This window comes from Notamacropus eugenii, chromosome 1, assembly GCF_028372415.1.
Source record: "Notamacropus eugenii isolate mMacEug1 chromosome 1, mMacEug1.pri_v2, whole genome shotgun sequence".
NCBI classification, from domain to species: Eukaryota; Metazoa; Chordata; class Mammalia; order Diprotodontia; family Macropodidae; genus Notamacropus; species Notamacropus eugenii.
Genome location: NC_092872.1, coordinates 339,910,922 through 339,935,205, shown reverse-complemented (window position 1 = coordinate 339,935,205; position 24,284 = coordinate 339,910,922). Strand labels below are relative to the sequence as shown.

Here is a 24,284-nt window from a genome sequence, read left to right as displayed (position 1 = left end):
CCCATAATTTTTAAATTGTCTCTCCTGGATCTATTTTCCAGGTCAGTTGTTTTTCCAATGAGATATTTCACATTATCTTCCATTTTTTCATTCTTTTGGTTTTGTTTTGTGATTTCTTGGTTTCTCATAAAGTCATTATCCTCCATCTGTTCCATTCTAATTTTGAAAGAACTATTTTCTTCAGTGAGCTTTTGAACCTCCTTTTCCATTTGGCTAATTCTGCTTTTGAAAGCATTCTTCTCCTCATTGGCTTTTTGAACCTCTTTTGCCAATTGAGTTAGCCTGTTTTTCAAGGTGTTATTTTCTTCAGCATTTTTTTGGGTCTCCTTTAGCAGGGTGTTTACTTGTTTTTCATGCTTTGACTTCATGTCTCTCATTTCTCTTCCCAGTTTTTCCTCCACCTCTCTAACTTGATTTTCAAAATCCTTTTTGAGCTCTTCCATGGTCTGAGCCCATTGAGTGGACTCGGATACAGAAGCCTTGACTTCTGTGTCTTTCCCTGATGGTAAGCATTGTTCTTCCTCATCAGAAAGGAAGGGAGGAAATGCCTGTTCACCAAGGAAGTAACCTTCTATAGTCTTATTTCTTTTCCCTTTTCTGGGCATTTTCCCAGCCAGTGACTTGACTTCTGAATATTCTCTTCACACCCACTTCACCTCCAGATCCTCCCAGCCAGCACTTGGGGTCTGAGATTCAAATGCTGCTTCCCATCCTCAGGGCTTCCATGGGGGCGGGGCTGCTATTCAGTGTGAGATTAAGTTCAGCTGCTCAAGTAGGGGCAGGGCCACCTCATGGGCTCAGTTCCCTCAGGAGGTTTATGCACAGACCTTCAACAATGGATCCAGGCTCCTGCCTGCTTGGGGAGCCCAGGTCTGCTCCCGCCTCTACTGTTGCCTCCTGAGGGGGCCTGAGTTATGGGGGCACCCCACTCACCTCTCGACCCACCAAAGAGACCCTCTCACCCACCCCCGTCACCTGTGGGTGGAGGGTCCCGCGCGGCCGCTGGAAATTCGGTCCCTGAAGCCTGCTTGGGTCGGCTCCTCTCAGTGCCTTGCGGCCATGGCAGGACTGGGCTCGGCTCCGCGTCCGCAGCGCGATGGACCTTTTGCGAGAGGTTTGCAGGGCTCTCTGGAACAGAAATCTCCTCTGCTCTGTTCTGTGGCTTCTGCTGCTCCAGAATTCGCCGGGGGTTCTTTTTTACAGATGTTCTATGGGCTGTGGGTTCGGAGCTATGTGTATGTGCTTCTTTCTACTCCGCCATCTTGGCTCGGCCCCCAAAGTCACTAAGTTTAAAGATGACCAGAAAAGGCATTTTGCAGAAGGCAAGACTTTAGCTGAGACTGAAGGAAATCAGGGAAGCTAGGAAACAGATAATAAAGAGGGACAGCCATGCATGAGGGACAGCCAATGAAAACAGTTGGAGTTAGGAGATGGAGAGTTGTGTTTGAAGAACAAGAAGGGAACTGGATCAAAGAGTACATGAAGGAGGGTAAGATGTAAGAATAGTGAAAAGGGAGGAAGAGGCTAAATTATGAAGGGTTTGAAAAACCAAACAGGATTTTGTATTTGTTCCTAGAGGTAATAGGGAGTCACTGGAGTTTATTGAATAGGGGATGTGATATGATTAAATCGATACTTTAGGAATATCAGTGTGACAGCTGTGTGGCGAATGAACTGGAGAGGGTAGAGACATGAGGCAGGGAGACTGTCTAGCACACTATTATACTTAGTCTAGGTGTGAGGTGATCATGACTTATACCAAGGTGGGTGCAGTGTCAAAGGAAAGAGGCATGTAGGAGAGATGTTACAAAAGTAAAAATGACAGAACTTGACAACTCATTGAATAGGGGAGGGGAGAGAGAATGAGCAATTGATGATGAAACTTAGGTTTGGCCCCTGGAAGGATGGTAGTACTGTGGAGAGTAAGAAAAGTGAGGAAGAAGAGAGGGTTTAGGGGGAAAGGATAATGAATTTACTTTAGATGTGGAGAATTTTTTTTGAATACCACATTTTGTTCAGTCCTTTTACTTGTTACTTTTTGCTTGTTTCCTTTTTTTTAAAACCAATTTTATTTGGTTTTCAATGCCAAATTCTCTCTTTACCCTCTCACCTCCTGAGAAAGGAAGAAAAATAAAACCTATTTCAAATGTTTAGTTATGTAAAACAAATATCTGAATTAACTATGTTCCAAAAAAAGGAGTCCATTACTTTTCTATCTGTAAGTGGAGGCAACATATTTTATCGTGAGTCCTTTGGAATTTTGATTGGTAATTATATTGATCAGAATGACTAGGTTTTTCAAAGTTTATTATCTTTACAATATTGCTGGTACTGTATAAATTATTCTCCTGGTTTTTCTCACTTAACTTTATATCACTTCATATAAATAAGTCATCCCAAGATTTTTTTGAACATTCCCTTCATTTCTTTTAGCACAATAGTATTCCATCTCATTCATATATCATAACGTGTTCAGTCATTCACCAAATGATGGGCATTCCCTTAGATTCCAGTTCTTTGCCACCACAAAAAGAGCTACTATAAATATATACATGTATATACATATATATCTATATCTATATAAAGCATAAGGGATCTTTTCCTTTTTCTTTGATCTCTTTGGGGTATAGTAGAGGGGATATTGCTGAATCAAAAGTATGTACACTTTAATAGATTTTGGGACATAGTTCCAAATTACTTTCCAGAATGTTTGAATTAGTTCACAAATCCACCAACAGTGCATTCATATACCAATTTTCCTGCATCCCCTCCAACACTTACCATTTTTCTTTTTTTCCTCCACCTTAGGCACTCTAAGAGAGTTGTTTTAATTTGCATTTCTTTACTTATAACTAGGGACAGCTAGATGGTTCAATAGATAGGGTACTGGGCCTGGAGTCAGGGAAACCTGAGTTCAAATCCAGCCTCAGACACTAGCTGTGTGTCTCTGGGTAAGTCATTTAACCTTTGTTTGCTTTACGTGAATGTGGAAGGAAATGGCAAACCACTCCAGTATTTTTTGCCAAGAAAACCCCATGGACAGTATGGTCCCATGGGGTCAAAAGAGTCAGACATGACTAAACAACTGATAAACAACAATAACCGATTGTTACTGATGTGGATCATTTTAACAATATGGCTATTGATAGCTTGGAATTCTTTCTTTGAAATTGCCTATTTTATATCATTTGACCATTTTTCATCTAGGGAATGGCCCTTATTCTTATGAATTTAATCAGTTCCCTATATATTTTAGAAATGAGACCTTTATCAGAAAAATATGCTTCAAAGATTTTTTCTTCTAATTTTCTTTTCTTCCAATTTTATCTTTATTGGTTTTGTTTGTATAAAGCTTTTTAAATTTAATATAATTCGAATTATCCATTTTATTTCCCATGAAACTATCTTTTGTCTGGCCATGAGCTTTCCCCTTATTCGTAGATCTGGTGGCTAATTTCTTCCATGCTCTACTAGTTTATTTTCGTCATCCTTTATAACTGGGTGTAGGGTATGTTCAGGGAAGACTAATACATCTAGTATGAGGGCTGCTGAGCCCTTTTCAGAGCTGCTTTCCATCTTTGGTGCCCACCTGATTTACCAAACTCTCACCTGTGATTCCAAGAAGGTGTAGTATGTGTAGCAGCCACACTGTAGCAGCAAGCACCCTGACACACCCAGAATGGCCTGCTAGCACAGGTTCTTAGATCTGCTTTCAGTAACTTTTGAGGGGTCAACAATCTTCTTTATTCACATATACCACCAGAAAAAATACAAGCTGAGAAATAAAGACCAACAGACAGGGATTTTAACTGTCTGACCATAAACTATACATACATCACAGATCAACAGACAGATCCAACTGTCTGACCATACATACATAGTTACCAGAGACAGAAGCACCAACATTTGAGTTTTCAAAGCTGGGGGGATTCTTAATGGCTACCCAGAGTCTCATCTGGCTCATGAACCTTCTTTCAAAGAGTGAATTCCAAACCAAAACTTCACCTCAGAGTATATATACACTTTTCAGAGTCAGAAGGCATCACGACTCCATGACAATTAATAAAACATGTGGGCCTTCCTACAAAACAAACCTCCTCTAATTAAGCTTTCCTTAATGGGCTCCAGCTGAGGTCTATTAATGGGAGGGGAAGATCTTTAACTCCCATTATTACATTTCAGCAGATGGGTTAAACTAGGTTGAAGGTAACTGAAGGATCTCAAATACTTGAGTAAGTTAGGTGGATGTCTACCCCAAGCAGTGAAGATCTCCCTGGCGAAATGGACAGATAAAAACAGTTTGTTTCCACAGCCGTGAAGGCTCCTGAAGCAGGAACCAGGGAGTGCTTAAAGCCTGGTTAGACACCAAAGATGCCAAGTTCACCTGCTGCATCTTGAGCCACCACCAGTTGTCTTGACTTTGTCTTGCCACTGGAGTCTGATGACTCTGGAAGAGAGAGTGGGGCCAATAACTTTGCACAAATCTGCCTCATTTAAATCTAATTTATGTGCAAATCACAAGACAGCACCCATACCACTTTTATTTATCTCCAAGTCCTGTGGTGATGGACCAGTGAAGAAGGAACAGGTGCAGATACCCTGGGAGTTGTAGTCACAACTTTGTATACAGGTGGCCCAGGCATAGGGTCATCATCTCACTGGACAGAAACAGCAGTGGAATTTGGCATGTCTGAGCAGTCTGTTTTAAGGAATGCACTGCTCTCCTCCTGGTGTGAGTAAGGGACCAGAAAAGGTGCCCTAAAAATTGCTTACTGTGGCAGGCAGGGATCCTACCTTGTGGTTAAGATACAAAACAAATGTGTCAACATTTTTGCAAGGATGATTCCACTCACCACCAGTGTGTGGCATGTGTGCATGCTTATGGACAACACAAAATCTAGTAGATCTGAAAGACAAACTGCTCGTGTTGTGAGAGAACTCAGTAGGTATCACATCCAAAGAGCAGCCCTGAGTGAAACAAGGCTGACAAATAAAGTCAGGCTTACTGCAGTGGATCTAGAAGCGCATTTTTCTGGAGTGTCTGCAGTGAAGGGGAACAGAGTGAAGCTGATGTGAGTTTTGTGATTAAATATACTCTAGTCAGCAAGCTTGTATGCCTATCAAAAGGATCAAACAACAATGTGATTGCCCCTTGCAGGAAAGCACTATGCCGCCATCATCAGTGCCTATGCTCCCACCATGATGCACCTTGATTAGGTCAAACATTTTAGAGGTGAGTCACCTTGAGCAGAGCTAGAGGCAACTGCGGTGGGGTGGACCTTGGGGAGCGGGGCAGCAGAAAGGAGAGCAGAATGCAGTAAATAGAGTAGAATGCAGACCACAGGGGCTCTTCTAATTTCTCTGGCCCTGATCCACTGCTGTACGAGGGATCTGGTCAGGCTTGTATCTGCATCTATCCTGAACAGATCAGAGATCTGTTTTGAACATCCCACTTCTAGCAGTACCCATCTCCAGCTGGCCCGCTGAAAGTTCCAGACCAGTGCTATTTCCTGGGACATTGACTCAGCTGCCACATTCATTGGGGCTGGGGCCACCACAGTTGGTGTGGCTGACTCAGGGGCAGGTATTGGAATGGTGTTTGGCAGTTTAATCATTGGCTATGCCAGGAACCCATCCCTCAAGCAACAGCTCTTCTCCTATGCCATCCTGGGCTTTGCCCTGTCTGAAGCTATGGGGCGCTTCTGTTTGATGGTAGCCTTCCTCATCCTCTTCGTCATGTGAGGCTCTGTGGAGGTTCACCTGCCTCCATCCCTTTGCTTTGACTCCAGCCCCAAACCCCTTGCTGGAGTGTGTTGAGCTTTAACATTAAACACCATGTTTCTCTAAAAAAAAAATTTATGAAGATCTGGAGACCCTTATCATCAATGTGCCAAAAGAGGACAAGCTTATGTTTCTGGGAGATTTTAATGCCAGAGTAGGCACAGACTACCAGATGTGGCAGGGAGTCCTTGGGAGGAATGGAATAAAAAACAGCAGCAGCAATGGTCACTTACTACTGAAGACGTGTGCATCTTATGACCTTCTCATCACCAGTACTATCTTCCATTTACCTAAATGCACAGCAAGCATTGGCATTTAATAGTATGTCATTGTGAGAAAAAGAGACAGACAGGATGTGAGAATGACAAAAGTTGATCTAGAGTGCTGTACTGATCTTAGAATTATTTTCTTGAAGCTAAATATTCACATTCAACAAAAGGCCCCAAGGCAAGATGATTACTAGAAGGCTTAATGTCAACACATTGGGGCACTTCATCAAGCCAGAATGGATCATTGCTAACTTGAGGAGAAAGCTGAGCTAACACACAGTTGGCAGCAGTGGAGCAGAAGAGGAATGGGGAGCTTTCAGAGATTTGTTGGACAGCACTGCATTTGCTCATCTGGGCCAGAACTCTTGCAGATATCAGGACTGGTTTAATGAAAATGATGGGGAAATTCAGAAGCTACTAAATGAAAAATGAAAACTCCACAGGGTTTGCCATCAGGATTGTTCATCTGTCTCTAAGAAGGCAACAAACTTCTGGTGCCAAGATAGCAGAATGAGGAAGGAACTCACTGGAGCTCTCCCAAATTCCCCTCCAGGCAACTTGAGAACTATCTCAAAATTGATTCAAGAGCAGGGAAGTAGCTTACCAGTTCAGCAGGAATGGTCTGTCTCACTGGTGTTGGAGAGGAGTGTGGTCTGAGAGCAGCAGCAGCAGCAGACCAAACTCCAGGGGGCATGCATGGAGGCTCTGAGTCCCAGGGTCATCCAGGGGCCTCCCCTCCTGCAAGCCAGTAACCTCAAGGCAAGCTGGTAGTCTGTAGTACAGTGAGGCCTCACCCCAGTGGGCTCCTTCCCTAGTGCAGGTCACCAGTAAGGCGTTGCCGCCATTGCTGACCAGTAGCAAGGGATTCCCCCCCTCCTTGGCCAGGCCAACCCTGGGGTGGGCCAACAGCAAGATCTCTCCCCCAGGGCCAGCCTGCAGAGCAACTCTTTCCATAAAAACTTAGCAGCAAAGTCCGACCCCTAGAACAGGTCAGCAGCAAAACCCCAGCAGGAAAAAAATTCAGGGGAGGTCAACAGGGAGGCCCCATCTCCCACAGGGTTGAGAAACCTGAGACCTTCAGGCCATATATGGCCTTCTAGGTTCTTTTAACTGAGTTCAAGTTTTACAGAACAAATCATTTTATTAAGTGAATTTGTCCTGTGAAGTTTGGATTCAGTCAAGGGGCCACACTTGAGGACCTAGAGGACCACCTGTGGCCTTGAGACTTCCTGCCCCAGGACAAGCCAATAGGGAGGTGCCCCTCCAGTACAAGCCAGCACCCAGGCCCTGAGGCCCAGTGAAAGCCAACAGCAAGACCCTGAGCCCTAGAACAAAAGCTTGGGACAGTGCAAGAGCAGAGCTCAACTCTCACATAAAAATAACAAGTCACAAAATAGGCAGAAAAATGACCAAAAAACAACCACAACAAAAGAACTTATAGAAAGTTACTATGGTGACAGGGAGGACCAAGGCACAAACTTGGAAAAGGGAAACAATGTCAAAATGGTTAAAATGTAGTTTGGTCTCAGACCCAAAAAGAACTTGTGGAAGAGCTCAAAAAGGATTTATAAAATAAAATTAGAGAAGTAGAAGAATTGGGAAAAAAATGAGACTAATGCAAGAGAATCATGAGAAAAGAGTCAATAGCACGGGAAAAGAGATACAAAAATTCACTGAAGAAAATAACTCCTTAAAAAATCGAATTAGCCAAATGGAAAAGGAGATATAAAAGCTCACTGAAGAAAAAACATTCCTTAAAAAATTGGACAAATGAAAGCTAATTATTCATGAAGCATTAAGATAATGATAAAACAAAATTAAAAGAATTAAAAAATAGAAGAAATTGTGAAATTTTTCATTGGAAAAACAACTGGCCTAGAAAATAGATCCAGGAGAGAGAATTTAAGAATTATTGGACTACCTGAAAGCCATGAAAAAAACCTGACCAATATCTTTTAAGAAATTATAAAGAAAAACTGGCTCCCCTCCCCGTATTCTAGAACCAGAGAGCAAAATGGAAATTGAAAGAATTCATTGATTATCAAAGAGATCCCCAAATGAAAACTCCCAGGAACATCACAGACAAATTCTAGAGCTCCAAGATCAATGAGAAAATACCCTAGACAGTCAAAAAGAAAATATTCAGATATCATGGAGCTGCAGTCAAGATTACACAGGATTTGGCAGATTCCATATTAAATAAGTAGAAGGCTTGGAATATGATATTCCAGAAGGCAAATAAGTTTGAATTACAACCAAGAATCACCTACCAAACAAAACTGAGTTTAATCCTTTGGAGAAAAAAATGCATATTTAACAAAAAAGAGGACTTTCAAGTTTTCCTAAGTAAAAAACTGGAACTGAATATAAAATTTGATCTTCAAATACAAGACTTGAGAGAAATACAAAAAGGTAGAAAAGGAACAAGAGATTCAATAAGGTTAAACTGTTTATATTCCTATATGGCAGCATGATATTTGTAACTCTTGAGAACATTATTACTATGGGGGCAATTAGAAGGAGTATATACAGACAGAGAGTATAGATGTAAGGTGACTTTGATAAGATGATTTTCCCCAAAACAATATAAAGGGTTGAGAAAGAAGATTGCAATGGAGAAGAAATAGGGTGGGAGGAGATAGAATGGGGTAAATTATCTCACATAAAAGAGCTGTTATAATGGAAGGGAGATTGAGGGTGGTGGGCAGAGGCTTGAATCATACTCTCATCAGAATTGGCTCAAAGAGGGAATAACAAACAAATTATCTTACCCTTTAAGGAAGTAAAAAAAGGATGAGGAAAAGAGAAGGGAGGCAGACTGATAGAAGGGAGAGCAAATTAGGGGAGGTAGTTACTAGAAATAAAATACTTCCAGGGAGGGACATGAAAGTAAGAGACAGAGAAAGATAAACAAAGGAAAAATAAAATAGAGGGAAATACACAATTAACAATCATATCTATAACATAGAGGCAGATGGCAGAATAGATTAAAAACCAGAAAAACATAAGAAACATTTGCAACACAGAGACACACACAGGACAAAGGTAAAAGGTTGGAGGAGACTCTATTAGGCTTAAGCTAAAGCAAAAAAAGCAGGAGTGGCAATGAATTATAAGGAAATTATAAGAAAAGCAGAAAACTGAAATTTTTTTTCAATAAGTATCTCTGATAAAGGTCTGATTTCTCAAATATATAGAGAGCTGAGTGAAATTTATAAGAATACAAGTCATTCCCCAATTAGTAAATGATCAAACAGACAGTTTTTAGATAAGGAAATCAGTTATCCATAATCATATGAAAAAATTGCTTTAAACCACTATTGGACAGAGAAATGCAAATTAAAACAACTCTGAGGTACTCCTGCACACCTATGAAATTGGCTAAGATGACAAAAAAGGAAAATTATAAATGTTGGAGGGTATGTGGGAAAATTGGATCACTAGTTCACTATTGGTGGAGTTGTGAACTTATCCAGCCATTCTGGAGAGCAATTTGGATCCAAGCCCAAAGGGCTAAAAAAGTTAATTAAATTAATGAAAAAAATTAATCCAGTAGTATCCCAAAGAGATAAAAAAAGGAAAAGGACATATTTTTACAAGAGTACTTGCAGTAGCTATTTTTGCGGTGGTCAAGAATTGGAAATTGAGGGGATACCCATCAATTGGGGAATGGCTGAAGAAGTTATGGTATATGATTGTGATGGAATTCTATTGTGTTATAAGAAATGACATACAGGAGGATTTCAGAAAAACCAGGAAAGACTTAAATAAATTGATGCAAAAGAAAGTGAACAGAACCAGGAGAATATTGTACACAGTAATAACAATATTGTATGAGAAAAAATTGTGAATGACTTAGCTTTTCTCAGCAATACAATAATCTAAAACAATCCCAAAGGACTCATGATGAAATGTGCTATCAGCCTCCAGAGAAAAGAACTGATATTGTCTGAATACAGACTGAAGCATACTTTTTTCTTTCTATTTCTCTCCTTCCCCCTCCCTTCCTTCCTCCCTTCCTCTTTCTCTCCCTCCTTCTCTCCCTTCTCCCTCCCTCCATCTCTTCCTTCCTTCCCCCCTCCCTCCCTCTCTTCCTTCCTTCCTTCCTTCCTTCCTTCCTTCCTTCCTTCCTTCCTTCCTTCCTTCCTTCCTTCCTTCCTTCCTTCCTTCCTTCCTGTCTTCTTGTACAAAATGACTAATATGGAAATATTTTATATGATTGAACATGTATAGCCTATATCAGATGGCTTACCAACTTAGGGAGTGGGGGAAAGATAGAATTTAGAACTCAAAACTAAAAAATATTTAAAAAAATTATTTTAACATGTAATTGGGCCAAAATAAAATATTCTTAAAAAAGTAAAGTGCAAAAGAAGTTTAGAGAGATGCAGTATTCTTGGTTCAGTAAGAGGGGAGATGAAATTCAGTTTTACGCTATTACAAATCCAAAGCACTTTTATGATACCCTAAAGGCTATTTCTTGACCAAAGACCTATGGTGCATCTCAGCTACTCAGTGCTGATGGAGCCACATTGATTAATGATAAGGACATGATCCTGGAGAGATGGACTGACGCTCTCAACAGAGCATCAGCATTCAATGATGAAGCTGTTGACTGTATACCTCTCTCAATATCTCTCTAGCCAAATTTCCAACTGAAGAAGAGATTTTGAATGCCACTAAGGCTCCTCTCATGCCTGATGTTGATCATATTCCATTCTCTCAATTTCTAATTCTTTGTCCCCAGAAATGAGCTATTATAAGTATTTTTGTACATATAGCTCCTTTTCCTTTTTGTTTTTTTGTTTCTTTTGGGATACAGACTGAGTAGTAGCATTGCTAAGTCAAAGAGTATGCATGGTTTATAGCCCTATGACATAGTTCCAAATTGCTCTACAGAATCAGTTCACAACTCCACCAACAATGCATTAAGGTCTCATTTTCCCCATATTCCCTCCAATATTTGTCATTTACCTTTTCTGTCCTATTAGGCAGTCTAATTGGTATGAGGTAGTGTAACGTCAATATGATACCCATAGCAGCGACTATGAATATGCGTGTATATTTCCAGGGTAAATTCACAAAAAATAATTCTCATCCTCAAAGGCAAAACCAAAATATTTATTCAGGTACCAGAAAGCCAATTCCACCATGGTAACAAAAATAATTCTCATCCTCAAAGGCAAAACCAAAATATTTATTCAGGTACCAGAAAGCCAATTCCACCATGGTAACAAAGGTATTTATACACATCACCAGTCCAGGTAGCACTGACGTCCCCAAGCCTTCCCTCCATTAGACATTCCCACAAACAAGCTCCCCTCGGCAAAATTCCTCCTTCTTTCATTCATGCTAGCTGCTCTGCCTCAGCTCTCTCTCACTCTCTCCCAGCTCTGCCTCTCTCTCACTTCCTGCTCTACCCTTCTTCCTCTACCTGTTTGGCAAGCTCCTTCTACCATGCCATGTGACTCAGGCTCCATCACAGCAATCAGTTGGGCCTGAGCTCAAAGCAGCTCACATAGGCCTGTCAATGGGTGGGAGAGACCTTTCCATTCCATTAACATTACAGGTAGTATCTCAGAATTGTTTTAATTTGCATTTCTCCAATCAATAGTGAATTAAGAACATTTTTTTTAATATGGCTATAGATAGCATTGATTACAGCATCTGAAAACTGATCATATATCATTTGAGGAATAGCCATTATTTTTCTAAATTTGACTCAGTTCTCCATATGTTTGAGAAATGAGGCATTTATCACAGAAACTTGTTTCAAAGTTTTTTTCACAGTTACTATTACTAACTATATTTTTCTCTATCCTATCCCCCCAAAATCATCTTTCTTAAAATTATTTTCCACATCAGTTGTTTTTGATGTAATATTTATTTATATTTTCTTATATTTTTTCAATTTTCAATTTTGTTCTAATATTTCTTGCTGTCTTATGGAATCATTGATTTCTGCTTGATCTTAGTTTTCAGGGATTCTGTTTCATGGATAAGGTTTATCACTTTCTAAGCTATTTATTCTCTTTCCAATGCTTTCCCCAAAAACTTTTACTTAATTTATTTAATTAAATTATTTAATTTAATTTCTTCTTGATATTCATGTAGTTCTTGTGAAAAATCCATTTTTCCCCTTTGAATCCATGCTTTTGGTTGATATAGTTAGATTTGTAATAATTTTTATAATAGTTGGTATATTTTTTTGGCTTAATCTCTCCAGCTTTGGTTCCTGAACTGGGGCTTTGTGCCAGAACACTGATTCCACTTCCTTTTGCATTTTTTGGGTAAGGTGGTCAGCCCTATTTCATCTTGTCCTGGGTCCCCTGGGTTCTTGTGCTGACCTCTTACCTCCTGAAGTTCCTTCCTAATGTCTCAGGACAGAGTGCTAGGGACATCAGATCTCCTAGGCTTGGACTGGTCCTGAATTCTGTGGCATGGTTACTGCCCACTGCTGCTCCCTGTTGCTTTCATTGTCCCAAACCTGAGACTTTCTGACCACATTTGGGCTTTTTCAGGGGAACCTTTTGCTCTCTATGCCTCCTGACACAGAGCCTTGAAGGCTATGTGTGTTCTGTCTCTGATTTTCTCCCGCTCACTTCGTAAATCTGTCCTCCTTCTCTATTGTCTATGAGCACAATTCTGACTAACCTCTTGTGCAGTTTCTGTGATAGAAGAAGACACCGTGGTTTCTCATTTGTACTTAATGTTCATTATTTGATTGTTGCAAACTTCAAAGTTTTGCTGGAGTAAATGGGGAGAACTGGGAGGATGGCTTTCCATTCCAAATGTAGTCATTGGGAGGCAATTGTGTCAGTTGTAATGGCTTTAAATCATTTGGGCAGGAAACTTGTAGCCAGCATCCACAGTAAGTGACTTAAGTATCTTCAGGGGTTTGAAGGGATCATGAATACAAGGTACCTTAGAGAGTATCCAATTCAGCGCTATCATTTTACAGATAGGGAAACAGTCCCAAAGAGGTTGTTCCTGATCTTAAAGTCAGAAGACCTAGGTTCTAGTCCTAGCTTATCCACAAATTCTCTGTTGAGCCTTTAGGCAAATTATTTTCCTTCTCTGGACCTCAGTTTTGCCATTTACAAAATGAAAGGATTGGACTAGATAATATAAAAAAGCCCTTTCTAGCATTAATGTTTTGAGATTTTTCAGTGGTGAAACTGGACTTGGAATCAGGGCCCCTGACTTTCACAAACCAACATTCTTTTCTCAACACTGGATATTTGCATCATTAATAATGAGGGTCTCACCTTCTTCGTGAAAATGGTACACACTACATCTCTATTTTTAAAATCTTGGAGATAAATGTTGTTGAAATCTAGATCCATCAGGCTCTGTTTTTAATCAAACCTAGGGAAAAATTTAAAAGAGTTCTTCCCTTTTCTGGTTCCTAGCTCATTATAAAGAAAAGAACATTTGTTCTTTTTACTTGTCTTCTCATGTTCTCCCAAAGTAGGGAGCAGCCATAAAAGATAAGAGATTCCTTTGAGCTGGGCTTTTAGCCCATCTCTCTCTATCCCCCAGAGTTCTTTGTCTGACTGTCTGACTTTCTTTTGACTGCCTGGCCTCTCATTTATTTCTCCCACGTAGAGGGAGCTTGCTTAGGCCCCAAGCACTAAGGCCTGAATGTTGGCTTGTCCTTAATGGATGACTCTGTCTTCTAAAGAGGGACACTTTAGGATAAAGGTCAGAGAATGATGCTGATCTCTCTCCTTACAGTCTACTTGCTTTGTAACCATTGGGAAACCAGCCATCAGTTCCAGACTGTGATGTGTCAATGACCCAAGGGTACTAACACCACTTTGGGTTAAAAACACTCTTTGTAATATTTGCTGTCATTCACTCCAGTCAGGGAGGCTGGAGGTGTGGGAGGTGGTGGGGCCTAAACATTTATTATAATTATATTAATTGAAGTTTAAATTAGTCCTTAACAGGGAAACAGTCTTTAGTGCTGGGAACCCCAGCATGCAGTGCATTCTTGGCTTCCTTCCCTTTATTAATTAAAAAGTCCTTTACAACACTCTGCCTTCCACCTAAGTGCAGTAAATCTCCTCCTTAAGGAAATAATTTCCTTGTTGTATTTTGTACAGAGAAGTCCTGTTAGCTGACTGCCATGCTGTCTCTGTTCATCTGCATTTTAGTTTGGAAAACAAACTTTCAAACTCCAGGTTTTTTTAAGGCAGGGATTCTTAAACATTTTTGAGTCATGGATCCTTGGGCGGTCTGGTAAAGCCTATAGACCTCTGCTCAGAATACTTTGTTTTTATCAAAAATAATCTTTTAAATATGTTTTTATTTTATATCACAATCAAAGGAAATGCTAAATTTCAGTAAGAGTTTAGTGAAAATAAAGATGTAATTTTTTTTCAATCTAAGTTCACAGACACCCTTGATATCTCTCCATGGACCATCTGTGGACCTATGTTAAGAACCTTCCTCTAGTAACTCTGGGTAGGCTTAGCTCTTCCCAGCAATACAAGAATCTAAGACAACTCCAAAAGATTAATGAAGGAAAATGCTATCCACATCTAGAGAAAGGACTATGGAGTCTGAATGAAGATCAAAGTATACTATTTGCTCTTTTTTTTTTGTTTCTTCTTTCTCATGGTTTTTCTCCTTGCAGGAAATTCTTCTTTACAACATGACTAATGTGAAAATACATTTAATATGAATGTATAAGTAGAGCCTATATCAGATTGCATGCCATCTTGGAGAGGTGGGAGAGGATGGAGGGGGAGAAAATTTGGAACTCAAAATCTTATGGAAGTGAAATAAATAATAATAAAAATAAAAGTAAAAAAATGAAAACAAAATAAAAAAAGAAATAGTGTGAAAGTAAAAAAAAACCCCACCTTTCTCTATGAGAATGTTTCTTCCAAACCAACTTGTTGTTTGAAAGCTTTTTCTTTCCTGCTTCCCAAATGTTTTAGTAGACTGTCTTATTATTATAATTTTCATTGAAATTATTTCTTGTTTTTATGATTTGTTCTTTGATTCACCAATTCTTTAGCAATAAATTAGTTTCTAATTAAGTTTAAATCTTTTCTTTAAAGGCCCTTTATTGATTATTATTTTTATTGTCTTGTGGTCAGTAAAGAATATGTTTAATATTTCTTATTTTGCATTTGCTCATGAGGTTTTTCTGCCCTAGCACATAACTTTTGTAAAAGTGTCACATACATACATATGTATGCATGTATGTATTTTGTTGTTTAGTTGTTTCAGTTGTGTCTGACTCTTCATGACCCCAGTTCGGATTTTCTTGGAAAAAATACTAGAGTGATTTGCCATTTCCTCCTCTAGGTCATTTTATAGATGAGAAGACTGAGGTAAACAGGGTTAATAGGGTAATAACTCACCCAGGGTCACACAGTTAGTAAGTCTGATGGATTTGAACTTAGGTCTTCAGATGCAGCACTCTACCCACTGCACCACCTAGCAGCCTATATATGTGTGTGTGTATGTGTGTGTGTATGATGTGTACATATATGAATATATAAAATAAATATTACATATATTATTCCCATTAAGTTACTTCTAGAAAGCTAGCATATCTTAATTTTCTAAAATTTTATTTACCTCTTTAACCTCTTTCTTGGTTATCCTTTTGTTAGATTTGTCTGGGAATGGAAGAGATATTCTTTACTGACCACAAGACAATGGAAGAGATTGTTTCACTAACAATTATAGTTTTTCTATCTGTTTCTCTCTATAAATAAATTATCTTTTTTTTTAACATATTTAGGTACTATGTTATTTGGTGTGTATATTTGGTGTTGCTCTAATTATATTATCTATGAAGCCCAGTGTAGTTTCCTTGTTTATCTTTTTAAACCATACTTTTTTTTTTACTATTGTCTTTTTTTGAAATCATGATTACTAACCTCACTTTTCTGAATTTGCATGAGGTATAGTACATTCTGCAGCAGTTCCTCATTTAAACTGTGAAATTTTTATGCTTTGCGTTTCTTGTAAACAATATATTATAGGATTATGCTTTCTGAACCACTCTGCTACTCTCTTCTGTACAGGTGGGTTCATTCCTTTCATATTCATATTAATTTATGAATATTATTTTGGTATTATTTATGTGTTTTCCTTCATGATATCCTCTTATATTTTTCTTCTCTTTTCTTTCTTACTCTCCCTTTTCAAAAGAGAAGAAAGTGGAGAAAGAGAAGGAATCTAATTAACATTAGTAGCCTGCAATTGAAATGACCTGTTCTTTACTCTTGTTACTTTTTTCTTTATGAAGCCCAGACTCTGATCTCTCTCTCTCTCTCTCTCTCTCTCTCTCTCTCTCTCTTTTTTTACATTTTCTTTCCCTCTTTTTAAACCTCCCTTTACAATTAACCCTCAGAAACTAATGTTTGTTTTGCTGACATTTATTTCTTCCTGACTCTTCTCTCATCCTTAAAAATCCCTCCTCCCAAGATGCCCATCAATTGGGCTAAACAAGTTATGGTATATGATTGTGATGAAGTACATTGTGCACAAGAAATGATGAACCGGATACTTTCAGAAAAACCTTGAAAGACATGAACTGATCAGCAAAGTGAAATGAGCAAGACCAGGAGATCATTGTTACACTGTTACATTTTATATTGTATATATATTGTATGTTGTATAATGACCATCTCTGAATGACTTAGCTCTTCTCAACAATGCAATGATCTAAGGCTTTCTGAAGGACCTGAAGTCAGGAAGACTCATCTTCTGGAATTCAAATATGGCCTCAAATACTTCCTAACTATGTGATCCTGGGCAAGTCACTTAACCCTGTTTATCTCAGTTTCCTCATCTGTAAAATGAGCTGAAGAAGGAAAGGCAAACCACTCCAGTATCTTTGCCAAGGAAACTCCAGATAGGGTCACAAAGAATTGGACGTGACTGAAATGAATGTATAGCAACAAGGCGTCTATAACCCATATCAAATCTCTTGCTTTCTCAATGAAGGGGAAAGAGGGAAAGAAGGAGAGAATTAAGAATTCAAAATTAAAAAAATACGAATGTTAAAGATTTTCACATGTAATTGGAAAAAATAAAATATTAAAAAAAATTTTCTCCTCCTCCTCCCTGTTCCCATTCTCTCATTTTATTTCTGATGTATTTGTAAACCAATTTTTTTTTCTGATGTGGTTATCCTTTGTCCTGTTTATACATGAACGAGTTTCAAAAGATATCCTCTTATTGTCCATGTTTGTATGTAAATACAATGTTTGTCTCATGCACCCCCCCTTGTGAAAAATAAAATAATAAAACAATAAAATAAAGTAAATAGATAAAATAAAATAAAGTAAAAAAAAATAATAAATTTCTCCCCCTTCTTCCTCATTTCTTCCCTAGTGTATGTCTTTTTCTCCATCCTTTTCTTTCCTCTAAAAGTCATCAAAATAGAAAAAAAACCTATGCTCTGTGTTTAACTTTCTTTCAAGGGCGCTCTGTGGACCCTTTCTTCTTCCCAATGAATGTCTAAGCAGTTCATCACCATTTAGTCCCTTCTTGTCGCTCAAATATATCACTGCCTTTTAAGATTTCTCTTGAATCCTATGTTTGTGTTTCAAAGTTTCTGTTTAGCTTTAGTCTTTTCATGAAAAATGTTTGAAAATCTCTTATCTTATTAAAGTTCCTTTTCTCCCACTATAAGATCATACTTAATCTTATAGGTTAAGTTATTCTTAGTTGTAAGTCTTTGTCTTTTGGAATATCATATTCCAAGAATTTCCCTCGTTTATGATAGTTTCAGCCCCGTCTTATGTGATACTAATTGTGGTTCCTTCATACTTGAACTTTTTTTTGGCTGCTTTTATTTTTTATTTTTTAACTTGGAAGTTCTGAATTTTGGTTATGACATCCCCCAATGTTTTTAATTTAGGGTCTCTTTCAGGAGATGATCAATATATTCCTTTTTTTCACTTTGCCCTTTTCTTCTTTTAGATTTGGGCAATTTTTAAAAATGATTTTTAAAAATAATATGATATCCACATTTTTTGTTTGGATATTATTTCAGGGAATCCAGTGATTTTTGTGTAGCTTAGGTGTGATGCTGACCTCCTACTTTCCCCAGGAACACACTCTCTGTCTCTGTCTTTCTCTCTTTGTCTCTGTTTCTCTCTGTCTCTGTCTCTCTCCTGGAACTGGGGGTCTGGCTCACTCCCCCCACCTGCACCCAATTCTGAAGGTTGAGGTAGTGAACACAGAGAGGTAGCAATGTTACTATGGCTCAAACTCTAACAGAGTTCTAGAGAGAACACTGGGAGGAGGAGCTATTACTTGCCAGTGTAGCTCCTGAGCCATCATTTTTCTCTTTCTCATTTACACAAAATTAGTCATAGTGACACCATGAAATATTTACAAAACAATAAGGCAAAAGCAATATATCATATCATAATATTATAATATTAGCTCAACAAAAGGAACCCCCCCCAGAAATAATCACATTTAATCAATAGAAGGCAAAATCAGAAGTAATCAAAATGTAACAGTCAGCCCATAAACCTATCATATTCTACCATGTACACAGGGGAAATTGGGCACACTTACAGAAACCTAGGAGAGAGGCACATGAATAGGGAAACTCATGTGACTGAGGCAAATCATGACTCTGGATGGCAGACTGTAATGTCTTTTGAAAATCATGCAACATGTGTTTCCCACTTAGCAAAACTATTTCTTTGCTCTCCTGATGGGCAAATCATTTCATTTAATCTTGAGCTATTTAAACAATGACAAACTCTCTTAATATAGTGAGTTCCTTAGCAGTGGACAACTAGGTGTTCAGGGCAGGTAGGTGGTACAGTGGCTAGAACACCAGACTTGGAGTCAGGAAAATATTAATTCAAATCCAGTCAAAGACACTTACCTGCTGTGTGACTCTGGCCAAGACACTTAACCTCTATTTGACTCAGTTCCTCATATGTGAAAATGGGGACACCCTGGAGAAGAAAATGGCAAGTTGCTCTAGTATCTTTGCCAAGAAAACCTCATGGATAAGTCCATAGGGTGAAGAAGCGTTGCATATGACTGACTTGGTAAGGTGCTAAGAAAATGTTATATTCTTTCAGTAACAAGCAGGTTCCTTATGTTGAAGAAGTGCTAAATATTTCTTAGCTCTACTTTGAGGCTTTGAACATTTGTTCTCTTTTAATTTTTAGAAAGTAACAGGGCTGTACTACATCCCCTCAGCCAGCACTTCAAAGAGGAGCATATTACCTTTTAGTTAATCATCTCTGAGCCAAGCCTTGCTTTTTACTCTCCTTCTCTTTCTCCCTCTCAAACCAGAGACCCCTGAAAGTCTTTTTCTCCCTCAGTTTGTAGAAGACAATCCTGACTTAAATATTTTTTAATTAATGAAATCTATTTTCTTTTCCTCCCACCTTCCCATTCCTTTGAAAAATAAAGAAAAACAAATGCTATGAAACACACACACATATATAAATACAAAACATATACATACATGTGTATGTATGCATACACATGTGTGTGCATACACACATAATCGTTATTCTGAGTCTGAAAGGAGGTGGGTAGCATGTTTCATCTTGAGTCCTCTGGAATTCTAGTCAGTCATTGTATTAATCAGAATTCTTAAGTCTTTCAAAGTTTGTCTTTACAATGTTAATATCGCATAGATGTTTTTTTCCTGGTTCTACTCACTTCGAATAAATTCTTAAAAGTTTTCCCAAGTTGCTCTCGAACCATCATCATTTCTTACAGTACAATAGTGTTCTGTGAAATTAATATGCCATCATTCTGATTCAACCATTCTCCAATTGATGGTCGCTCACTTGGTTTCTAGTTTTTTGCCATCACAAAAAGAGATGCTATAAATATTTTTTAAACATAAGGGTTCTTTTCCCTTTTTCAAACATCCCTATGGGGGCATAGACTGAGAAGTGGTATTATTGCTGGATCAAAGGGTATGTGCAATTTAATACCTTTTTAGGCAGGGCCAAATTGCCTTCTAGGAAGGCTGGACCAGTTAATAAGTTTACCAATAATGCATTAATATACTTACTTTCTCTTAGTCATCCCAGCTGTTGACTATGCCAGTTTGATGGCTGTGAAGTAGAACTTCATATTTGTCTATTTTTGCATTTCATAATTATTAGTGATCTGGAGGATTTTTTTCATGCAATAGCTTGGTTTTCTTTCTCTGAAAACTGCTTAATTATATCCTTTGACCATTTACCAATTGAGGAATGGCTTTTCTTTTTATAAATTTAAATCAGGTCTCTATCTATATGTCTTAGAAATGAAATCTTTATTGAAGAGACTTCCTGCAAAGATTTTTTTTTACAGTTAACTTGTTTCCATTCCAACTTTAGCTGCATTGGTTTTATTTGTACGAAATTTAAAAAATATTATATAATCAATATTGTCCATTTTATCTTTTGTGATCCTCTCTGTCCTTTGGTTATGACCTCTTTCTTTAGTCATAAAACTGACAGGTAATTTCTTCCTTTCTCCTCTAATTTATTTACGAAGTAGTCTAAACCATGTTCCCATTTAGAGGTCATACAGTATGGCACGTGAGCCTATACCTAATTTCTACCTCACTGCTTTCTAGTTTTCCCAGCAGTTTTTGTTGAATAATGAATTCTTATGCCAACAGGCATAATAAACCTTCTTGAAATCACACTAAGTAGGTTCATTCCACGTCTAAGGCTCCTTTATGACTTAACCTTATTGCCACACTAGTGCTTTCATGTTGCCTTTAGTTCCCATAATGCCCTTCGCATTACCCCAAACTCCAAGTTGCCTTCCCATGTAGCTACTCTGCACTTGTTCCTCATTTGCCAAAACTGACCAGTTCCCCTTTGAGACCTGCTGTCCTGGTTCAAGTGTTAATAACAGATAATGACTTAAAGTGTTCCCACTTGTGTACAAGAAGGATCCTGGCACAGTAGTTACAATACTGTATTTGGAGTCATATTAACCTAGATTGTAAACTCTTCTTGATACTTTCTAGCTGTGTGTCTATGGGCACATCACAGCTCTTCTGAGTCTGTAGAATGGAAGTAAAAATACCCACATTATCTACTTCACAGGGAGTTTATAAGAATCAAATGAAGCAAAAGACTTTACAAAGTTAAAAGTCAGCTAATATTGCCGTTATGTTAAAATGTAAGCTAATATTACTGTTATGTTAAATAGTGTCTTCTATACCTTAGGTTGAAGGGATGACTAATTTGTAGGCTTCAGGCACAACTGAAGACTTGGAGGCTAGGGGACTTACTTGCATCCCTCAAGTAGTATCACATAGTTATCTTAGAATAATATTAACTCCTTGTGATTCTATAGCTTTTGTTTTAGTGTTTGGCTTTTTAAAAAGTTTTTATTGATATTTTATGTTTCTTATATCACCACAGTCATCCTAAGTATCCTCCTCTCTGCCGCTTCAAGAGAACTATCCCATATGACAATAGTATTTTTTTTAGAGAGGGGAAAAAAGTCACTACTGCTGATTCGTACCTTGAAAAAGTTCACAAAGAGATAGGTTTGGGATGGTTTCTCATCTGTCTTCACTCTAGTTCTTCTAGATCTTTATAATTTTGTTAAATTTTCTTCTTATTTTTTGCTATTCTTTCCATTTACATTGTAGTCACTGTCTATTTTAGAGTCTTGGCTCTGCTTCATTCTGTATCAATTCATATAGATCTTTCCATACTTCTCTGTATTCATTACACACTTAATTTCTTACAAAACAGTAATATTCCATTACAGTCATACATTACAATTATATCATCAAATGATGGGCATCTATTTTGTTTCCAATTCTTAGCTATCACAAAAAATATTACCATAAATATTTTGGAGTATATGGGTTCTATTTTCTTATTAATGGCTTCTTGGGGTGTAAACCCAGTAATGAAGTCTCTGGTAAAAGGGTATGGATGTTTTAGTCACTTTATTTACATAATTCCAAATTGCTTTCCAAAACGACTGTATATTTCATAGCTCCAACAATGTTATTAGTGTGCCACAACCCCTCCAACGTTAACTGTTGTCATTTTTGGCAATTTTCAAGGTATGAGGTAAAATCTCAGGGTTGTTTTGCATTTCTTTCATTATTAATGATTTGGAGCATTTTTTGCATGTGGCTACAAATACTTTGCAGGTTTTTTTTTTTTGAGAATTGTTTGCTTATATCCTTTGACCATTAATTTCTTAGGAAATGGACATAAATCATGTATATGTGTTCATATGTATAAATGTATATATTTATATGTATGTATATTGTTCATCAGATATCAAACTTATATCAGAGATATTTGATACAATTTTTTTCCTATTCAACAACTTCCTTTCCTAGATGCATTAATATTAGATGCAAAAGCTGAAAAGTTTCCAGTATCAAATTTAGCTATTTTATCTTTTATAATTGTCTGTATCTCATGTTTTTGTAAAAATAAATTTCCTATCTGTAGCTGTGAGAGGTATATGATCTATTTCTCTTCTAATTTTTTAGTATCATCTTTAATATAAGATGAATTTGCTTATCCATTTAGAATATATTTTGGAAAGTGGTATAAGGTGTTGGTCTAAGCCCAATTTCTGCTGGACTGCTTTCCAGTTTTCCCAGAAGTTTTTATAAAATAAAGATTTTTTTCCCCCCTAGATAATTTGTTTTCCACTTTATCAAAAACTGGGTTATTGAGTTCTATTGTTTCGTGATCTCCATCGCCTAGCCTGTTCTTTAGCCAGTGTTAGATGGTTTTGGTGACTGCTATTTTATAAATATAGTTTGAGTTCTGGAAGTATTATTTCTCTTTATTCCTACTTCTTTTTATCATTTCCTTTGATATTCTTTTGCTTTTCCAAATGAATTTTATTATTGTTTTATCAAGTTCTGTAAAGCATCCTCTTGGTATTTTGTTTGGGATGGCATTAAATGCGTAAATTCATTTTGTTAGTATTATCATTTTTATTATATTGGCATGGCCTAGCCACAAGCACTGAATACCATTCCAGCTATTTAAATTGTTCTTTATTTCTTTAAGGAGCAATTTGTAATTGAATCTATACGAGTCTTTTGGGTACTTTGGGAACTTGATCCTCAGAGATATTTTAGACCTTTTGTAGTTATTTGGAAGGAGATTTTCTTTTCTATTATTGTGTTTTGTTATTATTATATAGAAGTGCTGTTGATTTTTGAGGATTTATTTTGTAGCCTGCGACTTTCCTGGATTGTCTCAATGGTCAGGTTTGCTGATTACCTGGGGTTTTTCAAGTAAACCATCATATCTTCAGTAAACAGAAATAGTTTCATTTCCTCTTTACCTATTGTTATTCCTTTCATTTTTATCATCTTATTATTTATTTATTTTTAATTATTATAAATTATAAATAATTAATATTGTTTATTTATTATTATTTATCATCTTATTATTATTGCTAGCATTTCCAAAACTACATAAAATAGTGATGGGGATAGTGCTTCACTCCTGTATTCACTGGAAAAGGTTCTAGTGCATGTCCATTACATACATTGTTTGCTTTTGGTTTTAGATAAATGCTTTTTATGATATTAGAGAAGGTCACTCTATACCTCTACTTCATAGGGTTCTAGATTGAAAGTATTATACTTTGTCAAAAGTTTCTTTTTCTTGCATCTGTTGAAATCACCATGTGCTTTTGGATATTTTAGTTCTTAATATGATTATCTGATTGCTTTCTTAATATGGAACTATCTTTGCCTTCCTGGTATCTGATTATCACAAATATTTCTTGGACAAATAACTAGTCTGTTTGATGAGATTTGGTTTAAAATTTTTGAGTCAATGTTCATTAATGATATTGGCCCATAGTTTTCTTTATGTGTTGTTTCTTTCCCTGTTAGAATAATTATTAGGATGATATTTGTCTCATAAAAGATTTTTGATAGGATACTTTCTTAATTTTTGAAGTATGGGTAATAACTGTTCCTTAAAAGTTTGATAGAATTCTCCTGTTAATCCATCAGGACAAGGAGTTGTTAGTTTGGTCATTCTTTTATAGTTAGATCTATTCCCTTTTCTGAGACTGAGTTATTTAAGATCTCTAGCTGGTCTTTTGAAATTTTATGTATTTTATATTTTGAAGGTATTTATTTCATTTGTATTCTTTATGCTGCTAGTATATGCCTGTGTATTACATATTCTGAACAGTCTTTCTATTTCTTCTGGTTTTGTTGTCATTTCACCTATTTGCTATTTTATTGATCTGTTTTTTTTT

At 37.3% G+C, this 24,284-nt stretch overlaps 1 protein-coding gene and 1 pseudogene across 1 annotated transcript in view; both read left to right on the top strand.

Moving 5' to 3' along the window:
• The window catches only part of CATSPER3 (cation channel sperm associated 3), a 69,682-nt gene that overhangs the window by 25,785 nt on the left and 19,613 nt on the right, over positions 1-24,284 (top strand). The window lies entirely within an intron of this gene.
• On the top strand, positions 5,332-5,849 carry LOC140525727 (ATP synthase F(0) complex subunit C1, mitochondrial pseudogene; annotated as a pseudogene).